We start from the raw sequence: 13,923 nt of genomic DNA, 5'->3' as shown, positions 1-13,923 counted from the left end.
AGTGAGGTAGAGAGAGTTATGTAGTGAGAGAGAGTGAGGTAGTGAAACAGTGATGTAGTGAGGGAGAGGGATGTTGTGAGGTAGTGAGATGTAAGCAGAGTGGTGTTGTGATGTAGTGAGATAGAGAGAGGTAGTGAAAGAGACAGTGAAAGTGAGTTAGTGAGATAGGAAGAGTGAGGTAGAGATAGAGAGTGAGTGATGTAGTGAGTTCCGGACACACTGCTTTCAATAACATTATGCTTTGTCTATGCTTTTTAGTCAAGCCCGTATTTTTAGAGGACTTGACTCGCACAGCCCTAGAACCTACCACATCCTTCCTGAAATCTTTAGTAAAATGATGGGGCGGGGTAGCTGAGAAGCTTAGGTAACAACAAAGTTGAGGGAGAAACATGCTTAGTTACAGCGAGTCGAAACGCTGTCGTTAGGTATCAAGTACTGGGGAAAAATACAAGTTATTTCCATCTCCCTTGCTGGCGCTGTCAAACATCTGGGCTGACCAGTTGCAACCCCCACTAAATGACACGTTACCGAGTATCTCCATACAGGCGGGTAGACAGAGCGGTAAACAGCTCACATGGCTTCCCAGTGATGTGGCAGCAGAGCTTCAACCCAAAGGGTGCCTGGAAACCCCGAGGCCGGTTTCAAGGAACAGATAAGCAGTTAATGAGTGAAGAGAACGTCCCTGCGGCGAGCAGAAAGAAAGCAAGAAAAGTCGCTTCCATGCACTCAAAGTTAACTCAAACCTCGCAAACGAATAGCTCACACACGTTCAACAAGGATTGAAGCACAAAAACACGAGAGAAGTTGGGTCTGCCGCACAGCGCACGCCCCTCCTCCACGCAGCCCTTCTCGTTTGGGTACTAGAGAGGCTGTACGCCGTGTTCGTGGCCACGGGCAGCGAAGTGTTAGAGGAAGCGCCGTGACTAAATGCAGACCATGGCGGTGGGGGAAGGGAGCATCCGTGAGGAGATCCATGCTCCGTTGGTGGGTAGCTCTGTACGATACTACCTTCTTCCGCTTCTGTGCTGGGAGGAGGGAGCCCACCACACGATTAAGTTGAGGAGGTGAAGCGGCAGCTGTTAGAGAAACAAACTTGTTGCATCCATTGTGGAACCGGAGTTGCGCTGACCACAGAGTGATGTACACACACAACCCTAGGTATGAGTTGGAACCATGGGGTTAGCTAGAGTCATTATTTGAAGTCAGTGGGGGAGTAGTGTTGATACTATGAGCAAATGTGCTCCCTTTGTGTGTTTTTCTAGTGGGGATGTTGGGGGACCTCTCGTCATACCGTCCGTCGCCCTCTAGCCTCGTGGCGCACTCACAGCTGCTGTAGTTTCTGCTCCAGTGTATCCTCCAGGCGGCGGCGGCAGGCAGCCCCTGTTCCCACCCGGGCCGGTTGAAGCCCACCCGGAGGCTCCGGAGCAGCCCGCGCGGGAGGAAGAGAGCCATGGTCCGCCCCGCTTCCTTTCTGCCCCGGTAACCCTCCGCTGACCTCTCCGGAGGGAGGAAAGCAGCCCTCTCCTACCTTCACGCTGCCCGACTCCTGCCAGCGTCGGCGCAGTCCCCTCCCTCCTTGGGTCCAGCCAACCAACCCCTATAAAAGTGAGGCAGAGAAGCAAGGGAAAGTAGAGTTTTTGGTGTGTTGGAAATAGAAGGTTAGGGGAAAGGTGAGGGGAAAAGAGTTAAGAGATTCAGGAGAAGAAAACCCCACAAAATGTAGACAGTACCAGAAGCCTTCAGAAACAGTGGTTGACACACTGCTGCAGCCAGCTCCAAAACTCCTCTGAAAGCTTGCTCCCTAGGCATGGGCCCAGCTGGCCCACTGTAAAGAACGACCCTGCTTGGGTACGACCTCTCAATTAAAAAACATAAAAATCAACCAAAAAAGAGACCTTATTTAGAATAATCTTGAATTGGTGAACGTTGATTTTGTTCCCCCAAAATAATACATTGGTTATTATCTAAAAAAATAATTCAGAGTTTGTGAACGTCGATGGTGTTACATCAGTGTTTTACAAAAGCAAAATCATTTTCACATTAAAAATCATTCTTGGGTATTTTCAGAAAGGTCCGTTATGAGAGCTAGTGTAGCTGGGGACAGGGGGCTTTTATCAGCAGCTGCCCCTCTGCACTCTGCTAATTGTGGAGAGACGGCGAGATAGCGGGGTCCCGATGCACGCGCAGACGCACATTAACGCACATGCAGCATAAGCCACCACCGGAGCCCTAACGCTGCCGTGCTCTCCCCTCTCTCTCTCTCCCGCTCTCCCAGCGCAACCTTCTGTCTCGCCTGACAATGAGGGGCTCCGAGGAAGACACCGGGGTCAGATTGTGGAAATATGGATTTTTCTGGTCAGTTATGTCCCCTATCTTGGACCCCAACGGTTCTATGTGCATGTCACAAGTACATGTATGTTCTCTCCAGTTCCAGTTTCCAAAACGCAAACATATGTGCGTCCACCATCAACATGTTCTCTGTCAGATCCGCCATCAATGGGCTGGATATTCGATTCTTAAGTATGAAAGGCCACCGACTTTATATGGCTAAGTTACTCTATTTTTACAGTTCAGGCAAGTAGGCCCGATTCTGTCCTCAAAGCCTTCCCTGCTCTCTGTCTCTGACAGCTTCAGCTTGAGCTCGCATCTGTATCCATGAACTTTGTCCTACTCCCTGTGCAGCTAACGGTGCCTGCCTCGGCCAGTTTTCGCCTGCCTGCCAAGAAGCTGTATTTCACCTTCGAATTATCTATTTTGCTCTTCAGCCGATGCATTCCTGTCTAGTGATTTAGGTAAACATTTCCTTTAGCTCACAAGCAAAGGACTCAGCCTTTCCGTCCTCCTGCAAGTAATTCATAGCCCTGTTACCATGGAAAGTTTTCTGCCCCTCGCATCTCATATAGACACTTAGACGCTTGTACACGCACACACAGTCAGTATAGAATAGATTCTGTCCTAGAGTCTTTTCTTGTGGATAACATAGTTCTCTAAACATAGGATGTTAGATATGATTTGGGATTAGGTTGACTTGACCCCCCAGACTTCTCGTCTCCACATGTAGAGCTAAATGTCAAGTTCCCTTCACCCCCTAGTTGCAAGTCAATTACACGTCATGCTGTTGCGCGCGCATCTATGTTAAGTATTATCTTATAGATCCACCTATGCATGATAATCAGAGCCAATCATGTTTCTTTCTGCTCCTTATTACGCCTAGTTTCGATTACGTACCACGATGTCATTTCTCTTATCAATTGTTACGCCTTTTGCATTCATTTCATTGTAATGTAAGACCTATAAAAGTTACTTCTTGTCAATAAAGTATTGTACTTCACTTCCTGAACCCTCGTGGTGACGGAACCTGAAGGCCGCCACTCGAGTCGGCCATTTTGGATGGAATAAAGCCCATTTAGAAACCCTCTTATACCACGGATTCTGCCTCTTGTTATTCTGAGCTATTTTACTTTATTTTAAAAGATTCCGTATGAAATTCAGTTTAGGTAAAAAAAGAATATTTACCACATAATGGCGCCCGAACAGGGACACTTTCTCATCTCACGCGCCGGCGGTGCGTTGCAGGCCCGGTCTCCTGCCACAGCTGGACGGACCATAAACGCGTACCAGCAGGATTTCCTGTAAGCTCCCTCCGGTCAAGCGGGGGCGACTGAGGCTGCGATCAACCCAGACGAGGCGGTGAGAAGTGCGAAGTATCCCGACCAGAGCCTAGCTGAGAGAGCAAGATCCGAGGTATACAGAGGCCCACCAGGTTTTCGAAATCCCGACGTCCAGAGGGTCCGCTGTCCGCAGTCATCGAGTCCCGTTCATTCTCTGAGGCCTTCCGTTTCAAGGAGCTACTCGGTGAGTACCATCGCCGGGGAGGCGTGTTGACAGCACATAGGTTGTGCCGGTCAAGACGGATTTGGGTACACAAATCCGGTCTGCACTGTTTAGCAGTGTATATGTACTGTTTAGCAGTATATCAAGTATTCCGAAGTATTCAGTTATTGTCAAGAATTCAGCTTGGTGATTAGTTATGCAGACTGTCATCATCGTCGGTCATTTTTAAAAAATGTTTAATGTTTAATGTTTAAAGTGTTCAAATGTCTTGCATATTGTGGTACGAATGATTGTTCATTGTTCACCGTTCATTATTGTGTTTTTCGTATTAAGTAAATTCAAGAGTAAGTATCAGATCAGTTGTCAATATGCCGCTCTTCTCGAAGTTAAGACAGATTACTACCAGAAAAGGGGTGCTTGAAGAAGCAGTTCCTATTCCTCCTAGGGACACTCCAGGGCATTTTATGTATCACAAGCATGGCTTAGACGCCATATTATTTCTTGATTTATGGGTAGACTATACCAAGGGATTACCAGAAAGTCAGAGATGGCCCACAGCAGGGACCTGGGATGCAGAGTGCATCATGAAAGTCGAGGAAGAGTTATGGAAAAGGAAAGTCAGACAGTCACAGAAAGACGCTGTTGAGTTATGGCGTAAAGAATCTCATAGACGTACAGAAAAAGCACGTAGACAAGAAGAGAGGAGTAAAGAGAGTTCAAAGGAAGTTCAAGAAAATATATTAATTGAGGAAGGTATCCGAGTAAAATCAGAACAAGTAGATAGACAAAGAAACGCTCTTATGAGTGGTATGTATCCCCTCCTAGCCGAAGGACTACCTAAGGCTGTTCCAGAGATGCCAAAAGACTTGCCACCCCCATTATTTCCAATTAAGGTACATCCAAAAGGGCATCCCAGAACCGCAGAAGATGTTTTTCTCTCCTCATATCTAGATGACGCAGCTCCCGAGTATGCTAACCCCACACCACATAGACCGTCTGGCGGAGGGATTCAACGTCAGGATCAGGTATCTGTCCCCGTGCAACAGCAAGTCCCGACGCGAGCTCCGGCAAGCACATCTGTTTCCGCATCTGTCCCCGCAATCGATTCTACAGTGGTATCGACACCTATAGTTGCTGTATCACGTTCGACGAATCCATTCACACCCGACGCCCCTGAAGGGGCCACGGGAGGTGCAAGCAATACTTTTACGCCACCTAGAATAAATAAACTTGTTTTTCAAGAATCAGCGCATTCACGTACACCCAAGTTCGTAAGTGAACGTACGCTTAAGGAACTCCTTATAGATTGTAGATATGACCCGGTGGTCGGTAAAGAGGACGAAATGGTCCTGGCATCCTTACGTATCAGACGAGCTGCAGAGTATTTAGCGAGGTTACCAGGAATGATTACGCATCTAGATAAAATATATCATTTTGTCCAAACAGGGCGAGACCCAGAATGTATTAACAGAGCTATGGAATTCCAGAAAGTAGAGATACAGGGGGAACTGTTACGTTTTCTCATAAACTGTGTGATCAGAAATCAAGACCGACCGGGGGTAGACCCGAATACAATGCTAATTCTTACAAAATGGAGCCAGAATATATCAGAAGGGAGACACGATAAGAAAAACTGTATAATAGCCATGTGCCGAAAAATCCGTAGAGAAATAGAACGTATTCACGAAGAAAGATTGGAAACAGACGAGTTCGAGCAAGATGAAGTATCCGAATCAGGGAATTCCGCAAGACAGTCAGAAACCATAGCATACGTAGGCAGAGGAAGATCCTGTGATAATACTAGATACTTTTCTGATCCCATACACTCAGAATGTCCAAATAAAAGCAGAACGTATCCGACGCCTATAATAAATTTAAAGTCTCCTGAACATTTGTTCCAAGCCGCAGATAAAATACTACGAGGACGAAGGGGTTACCATCTCCTCGATTCCCTGGATGAGCAAGAATTAGCCAGATCAGCCGTTCACTGGATTGACAGTCCTGAAAAATACGGTGATGAGACCGTAGCACACACGTTTTTTAACCTTAGTACAGATGAACAACGTTTAGCTGGAATCTATATGATTCAGCAGCTTCTTATACTATATAAGAGCCAACATGCTGACCCTGGTCTTTTACCTGATATATTAACGGAACTACTCACGAACAGATGGAGAGGTTCTAGTAACAAGTTAATTAAAGAAATATTAGTGTCACGTAAACAGTATGTCCTTTTTGTAAATCCGGATTCTTTCTCGCTGCCCCGCAGAGAAAGAACGCCGTATTATATGGATAGACAAAATCCCTTACGAGAAGTGCACCCAATAAAAGGCGAAGACAATGAGTTTCACCGTGTATTTGTATACACACCCATATCAAAAATTGAATTGTTAGAAATGAAGAAAGTAGTACCAAGTCATGACAAAGACCCAGCGGGTTTCCACCGAGAAATTAAGGACATGTTGCTGATGGGAGAGTATACCTATCCTGATATTATGACGATATTAAAGGTGCTCTTACCTGCTGGCATTTATGAAAAACTGAAAGAAAAAGAGTGGGAAGTGGGAGACCAAAAGATAGATTGGACAGCATTAGAAACGGAAGAAAAGGCCCGAGCTGCAGGTTCAGGGCTCGGGGATAAAGTCAAAGCATTACCAGGTTTACTAGTACAAGTACTGCCACGTTTATTAACTACGAAAAGGGAAGATTGGGGTGCAATCACGGCCTGTAAACAAAAGCATGATGAAGACACAAGTGACTATTATGCCCGATTTGAAAAATGTTTTGGAATAAATAGTGGTATAAAAACAAGTAGTGAATCGTATCCACATTTATTTGTGACAAAATTAGTAGAAAATGCTTTACCTCCAGTAAAGAATAGAATATTGAAATTCGAGAGTACCTGGCAAAGTAACACTCCGTCACAAATGCTACAAATGTTACAGTATCATCACAATAGAATTAGAGATGAACAAGAACACGAACAAAGACGTATGAAAGATACAAAAATGAAAATGCTAGTGTCTCAGACAGTACCGGCTGAAGGACATAAAAAGGGTACGACACAGTCCGATTCAGCAGGACCGGTAAAAGGAACATGCAATTATTGCAAAAAGCCAGGTCATTACGTACACGATTGTCCAGTTCTAAAACATAATATCGCCATAGGTAAAACACAAGAAAGATCACGGCCACATAGACAAGATCAGAATGAACAAGGAGCTATGCCGCATTCCCAGGCCATGCCAGCCGCACAACAGCCAATACAGTTTGTGCCAGCTGCACCACCGTTGCCTGTTACTGCCACACAAACCACAACACGACAAATGTATCAGACTGCACAGTATGAATATCCTGAGTATCAGCGTTACGCATGAACCAGCCTAGAGAGGGAAGTTGACTTACCGCTTATCGAGATTCCTGTAGATCAAGAAGGACCTTATGTACATAGTGAATTGTTAGGCCAAGACAGAAAATTCTTACTCGATACAGGGGCAAGTCGAACAACTATAAAACGTAGTGAAGTTCCAGGGGCACCCCTCTCAGGCTCTCAAAATGTTTCCCTTGGTTTTTCAGGAAAACCTATTGTTAATGAAGTATCACAGCCTCTTCCACTTACGATAGGACCTTTGACACGAACCACAGATTTATTGCTTACTAAATCATGCCCAGAAAATCTGTTAGGAATTAAAACTCTGAAAGCCCTAGGAGCCATAATATGTTGTTCTCCGGAAGGAGTAAGATTGTTTTTACGTGATTTTAAAGGTCACTATGTATCTAGAGACATGGATCCCCGACTACAGACTTTACCAGCACATCTATGGGCACAAGGCCCTACTGATGTTGGTTGCATGAACATTACACCATACCGAGTTACACTCAAGGCAGGAGTGGTATTACCACGAATGCGACAATACAAGTTACCGCAAGATGCTGTAGTGGCTTTGCTGAAAATCATTGATGAGTTAATTGCCCAAGGAGTAGTTGTAGAAACAGACTCCAATGTATGTAATTCGCCGATAATTCCGATTCTTAAACGAACTGACCCTACTGCTCCGCCAGTATACCGATTGGTTATTGATTTGCGTGAACTAAACAAGTGCATTGTGCCACAATTTCCTGTGGTCCCCGATATATCATCATTATTGACAGCAATTGATTCCGAAGCAACATTCTTTACTGTAATTGATCTCAAGAATGCCTTCTTCAGCGTCCCAATAGATCCGGAAAGCCAATATTTGTTCGGATTCAGTTTAAATGGGCGCAGCTTTAAATTCTCACGCGCTCCCCAAGGATTTACAGAAAGCCCCAGCATCTACAGCCAAGCACTGAAACGAGAACTTGACAGTATCCACATGCCAGTCAATACTGCACTGCTTCAATATGTCGATGATCTGCTGATCACCGCGAGAAGCGAACCTGAATGTGAAAAGGCTTCTCTGACAGTTTTACATTTTCTAGCCGACAAGGGGCACAAAGTGTCTCCTTCTAAGCTGCAATTCTGTGTCCAGCGAGTTATTTATCTTGGTCACTCGCTGTCCAAGGAGGGAAGGCAGCTTACACCAGATCGCATCCAGTTAATTGCTAACATGTCAATACCCCAGACACAAAAGGAGGTGCGGGCTTTCATAGGCCTCACTTCATATTGTAGGCAGTGGATCCCTCAGTACGCATTTCTAGCAAAATCTCTCATTCAGTTAACCACACAGGAGGCAGCCACATCGACTGTTCTCCCTTGGACTCAGGAACATACACAAGCTTTTGAAAGCCTAAAGGAAGCTTTATGCCAAGCACCTGTTTTAGCAACACCATGTTATAGCAAACATTTTACACTCTTCGTTACAGAACGCGAAGGTACTGCTTTGTCAGTACTCACTCAGGATCAAGCAGGATCACGCAAGCCATGTGCTTATTTTTCTAGTACATTAGATCCCGTAGCTCAGGCTTTGCCCGCGTGCCTGAAATCAGTGGCAGCAACAGCTTTAGCAATCAGACAAAGCGATGCCATAGTGTTAGGACATCCATTGACAGTACAAGTACCACATGCAGTAGAAGTTCTTGTGAACCGAACACAAACACAACACTTGACCATAGCAAGACTTACCGGTTATGAACTGACATTGTTTCAGCCACACATAGAGATCCGACGGTGTAATACATTGAATCCTGCTACACTATTACCTGTAATTGGAACAGACCCACTAGCTCATGATTGTGTTGAAATTATTGAAATAAAGACGAAACCTAGACAAGACTTGACAGACGTTCCATTGTTAGATCCAGACCTGACGTTGTATGTAGACGGATCATGCATGAGAGCAAGTACAGGAGACTTAGTGGCCGCGTATGCAGTCACAACAGACACTGAAGTTATTGAGACAAATTGTATAGATACTTTGTCAGCCCAAGCAGCAGAACTTATTGCTCTAACACAAGCCTGTATTCAAGCCACGAATAAAAAAGTCAACATATACACTGATTCACGTTATGCATTCGGAGTTGTACACGACTTCGGCGTGCTGTGGCGAGAGAGAGGTTATTTAACCTCCCATGGTGCCCACATTCAGCACGGAACCCTCATTCATGCCTTGTTAGACGCAATACATCTACCAACTGCCATATCGATTATGAAATGTAAAGCACACACGAAGGTTACTGATATCATTTCTCAAGGCAATGATTTAGCTGACAGAACAGCTAAACAGACTGCTCAGAATCGCACATTAGACATGACAAAGCCAATAGTTCAGACACCAACACAGTGTATGACAATTAAGGATCCCGCACTTGACGTGATTGACATACAGACACATGCTACTGCAGAAGAATTAAAGAAATGGACTGAACTAGGAGGGATCCAGACAGATCAGGGATGGATGACGAAGGAGAAATCTGTATGGTTTCTTCCTGACTCTATGGTCCAAGCCATTATAGCTACAATTCACAGCTCAGCGCATTTAGGAGAGAAAGCTATGCTAGATAGCATTCAACACATTTGGTTCAACAAACATTTACGAGCGGCAGCTAAACAAAAAGTCCGTACCTGTATGATATGTTGTCAGTTCAACCCAGGAAAAAGTGTTCCCGTAGAACAGGGTGGATTCCAGACTCCTGACCATCCTTTTGAAGTGCTCCAAATGGATTATATCCAGATGGAACGATGTCGAGGATTCAAATATGTTCTGGTAGTTGTCTGCGCTCTCTCCCGATGGACTGAGGCGTACCCAGTATCAGATTACACGGCCCCGACTACTGCCAAACAGTTAGTTCGAGAATTCTTCCCGCGGTACGGTTTACCACGTGTTGTATATTCAGATAACGGCCAGCCTTTCTCATCCGAATTAATGAAACATGTCTCACTTTTGTTGGGATATCAGTGGAAATTCCACTGTGTCCGACACCCCGAGGCAGCAGGTCTCGTGGAACGACATAATCAAATTTTGAAAATCAGATTGTCTAAAATATGTAAGGAGAAAGGTGTTGACTGGATAGTAGCATTACCAGTTGCACTATTTTACATAAGAATGGTAGCACACTCTCGAACAGGGCTATCCCCGTATGAGGTGATCTTCGGAAGACCACCAAATATGTGGGGGACGCCTATACCACGTAAAATAACTGATGTTAATTGTAATATGCTGACAGATTACTTGGCTTCCTTGATGTCTGCACTACAATCTTGTCGTTCACAGGTAGCTGCAGCTTTTCCTGACAACACTGAGGTGAAACCCCATGACGTTGCTCCGGGGGATCTGGTGTTTGTGAGGAATTTCGATCGGAAAACCCAATTGGAGCCCAGGTGGAAAACACCGAAGCTAGTCCTGCTGACCACAAGAACAGCCGTGAAAGTGGAGGGCCGCAAAGGATGGATACATTCCAGCCACGTTAAGAAATTTCATGGACTATCCTCGGATATAGACACTGTGCCCTGCACTCCCTCACAGACTGATTCAAAACTTCCCTTTGTTGAAAGGAATGACTCTCAGAACTATAAATTAAAACTTAGGCCCAAACAGTCGAGCAATTTGATTGTTTAAGTCCTCTCCAAGGTGAAGCGGTTGAATTGTCTCTGACATGTATCCCTTGGACCTGAGTAGAAAAAATACCAGAGAAATGTTGAAACGACAGGCGTATTGTAAATCACTGCGTAGCTACTGTGTGAGGACATTATTAATTCTGTTTTTATTGAGTGTTTTAATAATCATTACGAGTGTGATTTTGCACATATATCATCCTATTTCTAGACATGTTTATAATATTACTGCTGAACATTCTTTTAGTGACCTACCGCCACATGAATTATCTTATAGACTTGCGCTGCGCAATAACACCTTCATTAGTATGTTACATCATTCCCATCAGACTAGTAATGCCACCAATTGTTGGGTGTGTGGCCGACTCCCTCCCTATCAGAATAACAAAGGAGTTCTGCCTTTCTTTCCACATCCATTCACACACAATGGCTCCTGTGGAGCATGGTTTAGCTTACTAAATTCCATAGACCCAGACACAGCAGTTTATCAACAACATTGGATATGGGGAAATCTGAATCTAGTTTTATTCAAAGTCTGTCATCCTAATAAGGAGGGTCGCCCCAGTAGAACAGGAACTGATCTAGAAAATGAAGTGTATAAATTAGGTAATTTTACACCTAATCTTATGATTCTGAATGTCAAATCCGAAGTTGAACTAATTCTGCCCACTATGTCAGTATTTCCAGTTAAGGGTGAATTATGTATAAGAAAAGTTGGTTCCATACATATGGGCCATAGCCAATGCGTTACTACAGTAGAATATAGTGATCAAGGTAAATCTTCATTTAGAGCTTCTCGCCATTCTTACTTTATATGTGGTCAGACGGCATATATGCGTCTGCCTCTAGATTGGGATGGTACCTGTTACATAGCATTCCTTTTACCACCTGTTTTCCTAGCTCCCCCTGATTATTATCGAAATGTTCATTTAGTACACAAAAGAGAGCGTAGAGATCTCCCAGTTGTCGATTATACTGAGACGGCATGGGACAAGTATGTAGATTTCAATAAAGGTATCTTTCCCTATATAGGTACAATATCAAATAGTAAGCTGATACGCAGACTCACCAAGACTCTTGAAGCTGTAGTAAACGAGACTATAGCCGCCCTAGGCAATCTGACAGAGGAACAATCAGTGATGAGAATTGTTGTTCTCCAGAATCGTCTTGTCCTTGACGTCATCCTGGCCGATAGGGGCGGAGCTTGCAGGGTCATCGGATCCAGCTGCTGCATATTCATACCAGAAAATTCGCCATCTGTATATAAAGCTATAACACGCCTTCATAAGATTGTGAGCCAGATACACGAAAATCCAGGCACTTGGACGTGGTCCGGGTGGTTTTGGAGTGTGATATCAGCCTGGGGATGGAGAGTTCTATCCTTCCTAGGTATTGGCCTTCTTATGCTCTTCAGTTGTTGTTTATGCCTGCAATGTGGACCAGCGATTTGTGGTTTGTGTGCCACATCATGCATTCCATATCAAGGTTCTCGTTCAAAATGCCGGAAGAAGAAGGAAGAAGAAATGATGCTCTATGAGCAAATCGATGGAATGATGAAGATTGATATCTCTTGAAGGGCAAGAAGGGGACAAGGAGGGAATGTGGAAATATGGATTTTTCTGGTCAGTTATGTCCCCTATCTTGGACCCCAACGGTTCTATGTGCATGTCACAAGTACATGTATGTTCTCTCCAGTTCCAGTTTCCAAAACGCAAACATATGTGCGTCCACCATCAACATGTTCTCTGTCAGATCCGCCATCAATGGGCTGGATATTCGATTCTTAAGTATGAAAGGCCACCGACTTTATATGGCTAAGTTACTCTATTTTTACAGTTCAGGCAAGTAGGCCCGATTCTGTCCTCAAAGCCTTCCCTGCTCTCTGTCTCTGACAGCTTCAGCTTGAGCTCGCATCTGTATCCATGAACTTTGTCCTACTCCCTGTGCAGCTAACGGTGCCTGCCTCGGCCAGTTTTCGCCTGCCTGCCAAGAAGCTGTATTTCACCTTCGAATTATCTATTTTGCTCTTCAGCCGATGCATTCCTGTCTAGTGATTTAGGTAAACATTTCCTTTAGCTCACAAGCAAAGGACTCAGCCTTTCCGTCCTCCTGCAAGTAATTCATAGCCCTGTTACCATGGAAAGTTTTCTGCCCCTCGCATCTCATATAGACACTTAGACGCTTGTACACGCACACACAGTCAGTATAGAATAGATTCTGTCCTAGAGTCTTTTCTTGTGGATAACATAGTTCTCTAAACATAGGATGTTAGATATGATTTGGGATTAGGTTGACTTGACCCCCCAGACTTCTCGTCTCCACATGTAGAGCTAAATGTCAAGTTCCCTTCACCCCCTAGTTGCACGTCAATTACACGTCATGCTGTTGCGCGCGCATCTATGTTAAGTATTATCTTATAGATCCACCTATGCATGATAATCAGAGCCAATCATGTTTCTTTCTGCTCCTTATTACGCCTAGTTTCGATTACGTACCACGATGTCATTTCTCTTATCAATTGTTACGCCTTTTGCATTCATTTCATTGTAATGTAAGACCTATAAAAGTTACTTCTTGTCAATAAAGTATTGTACTTCACTTCCTGAACCCTCGTGGTGACGGAACCTGAAGGCCGCCACTCGAGTCGGCCATTTTGGATGGAATAAAGCCCATTTAGAAACCCTCTTATACCACGGATTCTGCCTCTTGTTATTCTGAGCTATTTTACTTTATTTTAAAAGATTCCGTATGAAATTCAGTTTAGGTAAAAAAAGAATATTTACCACAAGATGGCGGATGCGAAGTGACTGCTGAACGCAGGGACACTGCCAATAAAGGGTGTCAAGGTAAGACGAATTAAAACTCATTCAAGCAGGGCTATAATTAGACCCCTCGGCGAAGACTGCGAGTGCAGCGGATACCGCCAGGCAGTGAAACAAACCACTCACGGGCCTGGCTTCAGGCCCCGTTAGCTGCCAATTGTGAAGGATAGTCAACAGATGTGCAATTAGGGCGGATTAAATACTGGAACACACGTGGGAACCGTGCGCAATCAG

The 13,923-nt window shown here is 44.6% G+C and overlaps 1 protein-coding gene across 3 annotated transcripts in view; it reads right to left on the bottom strand.

The window, feature by feature from the left end:
* LOC146829717 (G protein-coupled receptor 143-like) overlaps positions 1-13,923 on the bottom strand; it is a 205,957-nt gene that overhangs the window by 51,849 nt on the left and 140,185 nt on the right. The gene's annotated exons all lie outside the window — the stretch shown is intronic.

This window comes from Triturus cristatus, chromosome 5_2 (genome assembly GCF_964204655.1).
Source record: "Triturus cristatus chromosome 5_2, aTriCri1.1, whole genome shotgun sequence".
Lineage (NCBI taxonomy): Eukaryota > Metazoa > Chordata > Amphibia > Caudata > Salamandridae > Triturus > Triturus cristatus.
Note: the sequence above shows the minus strand (reverse complement) of the source record. Positions and strands in the feature narration are given on the sequence as shown.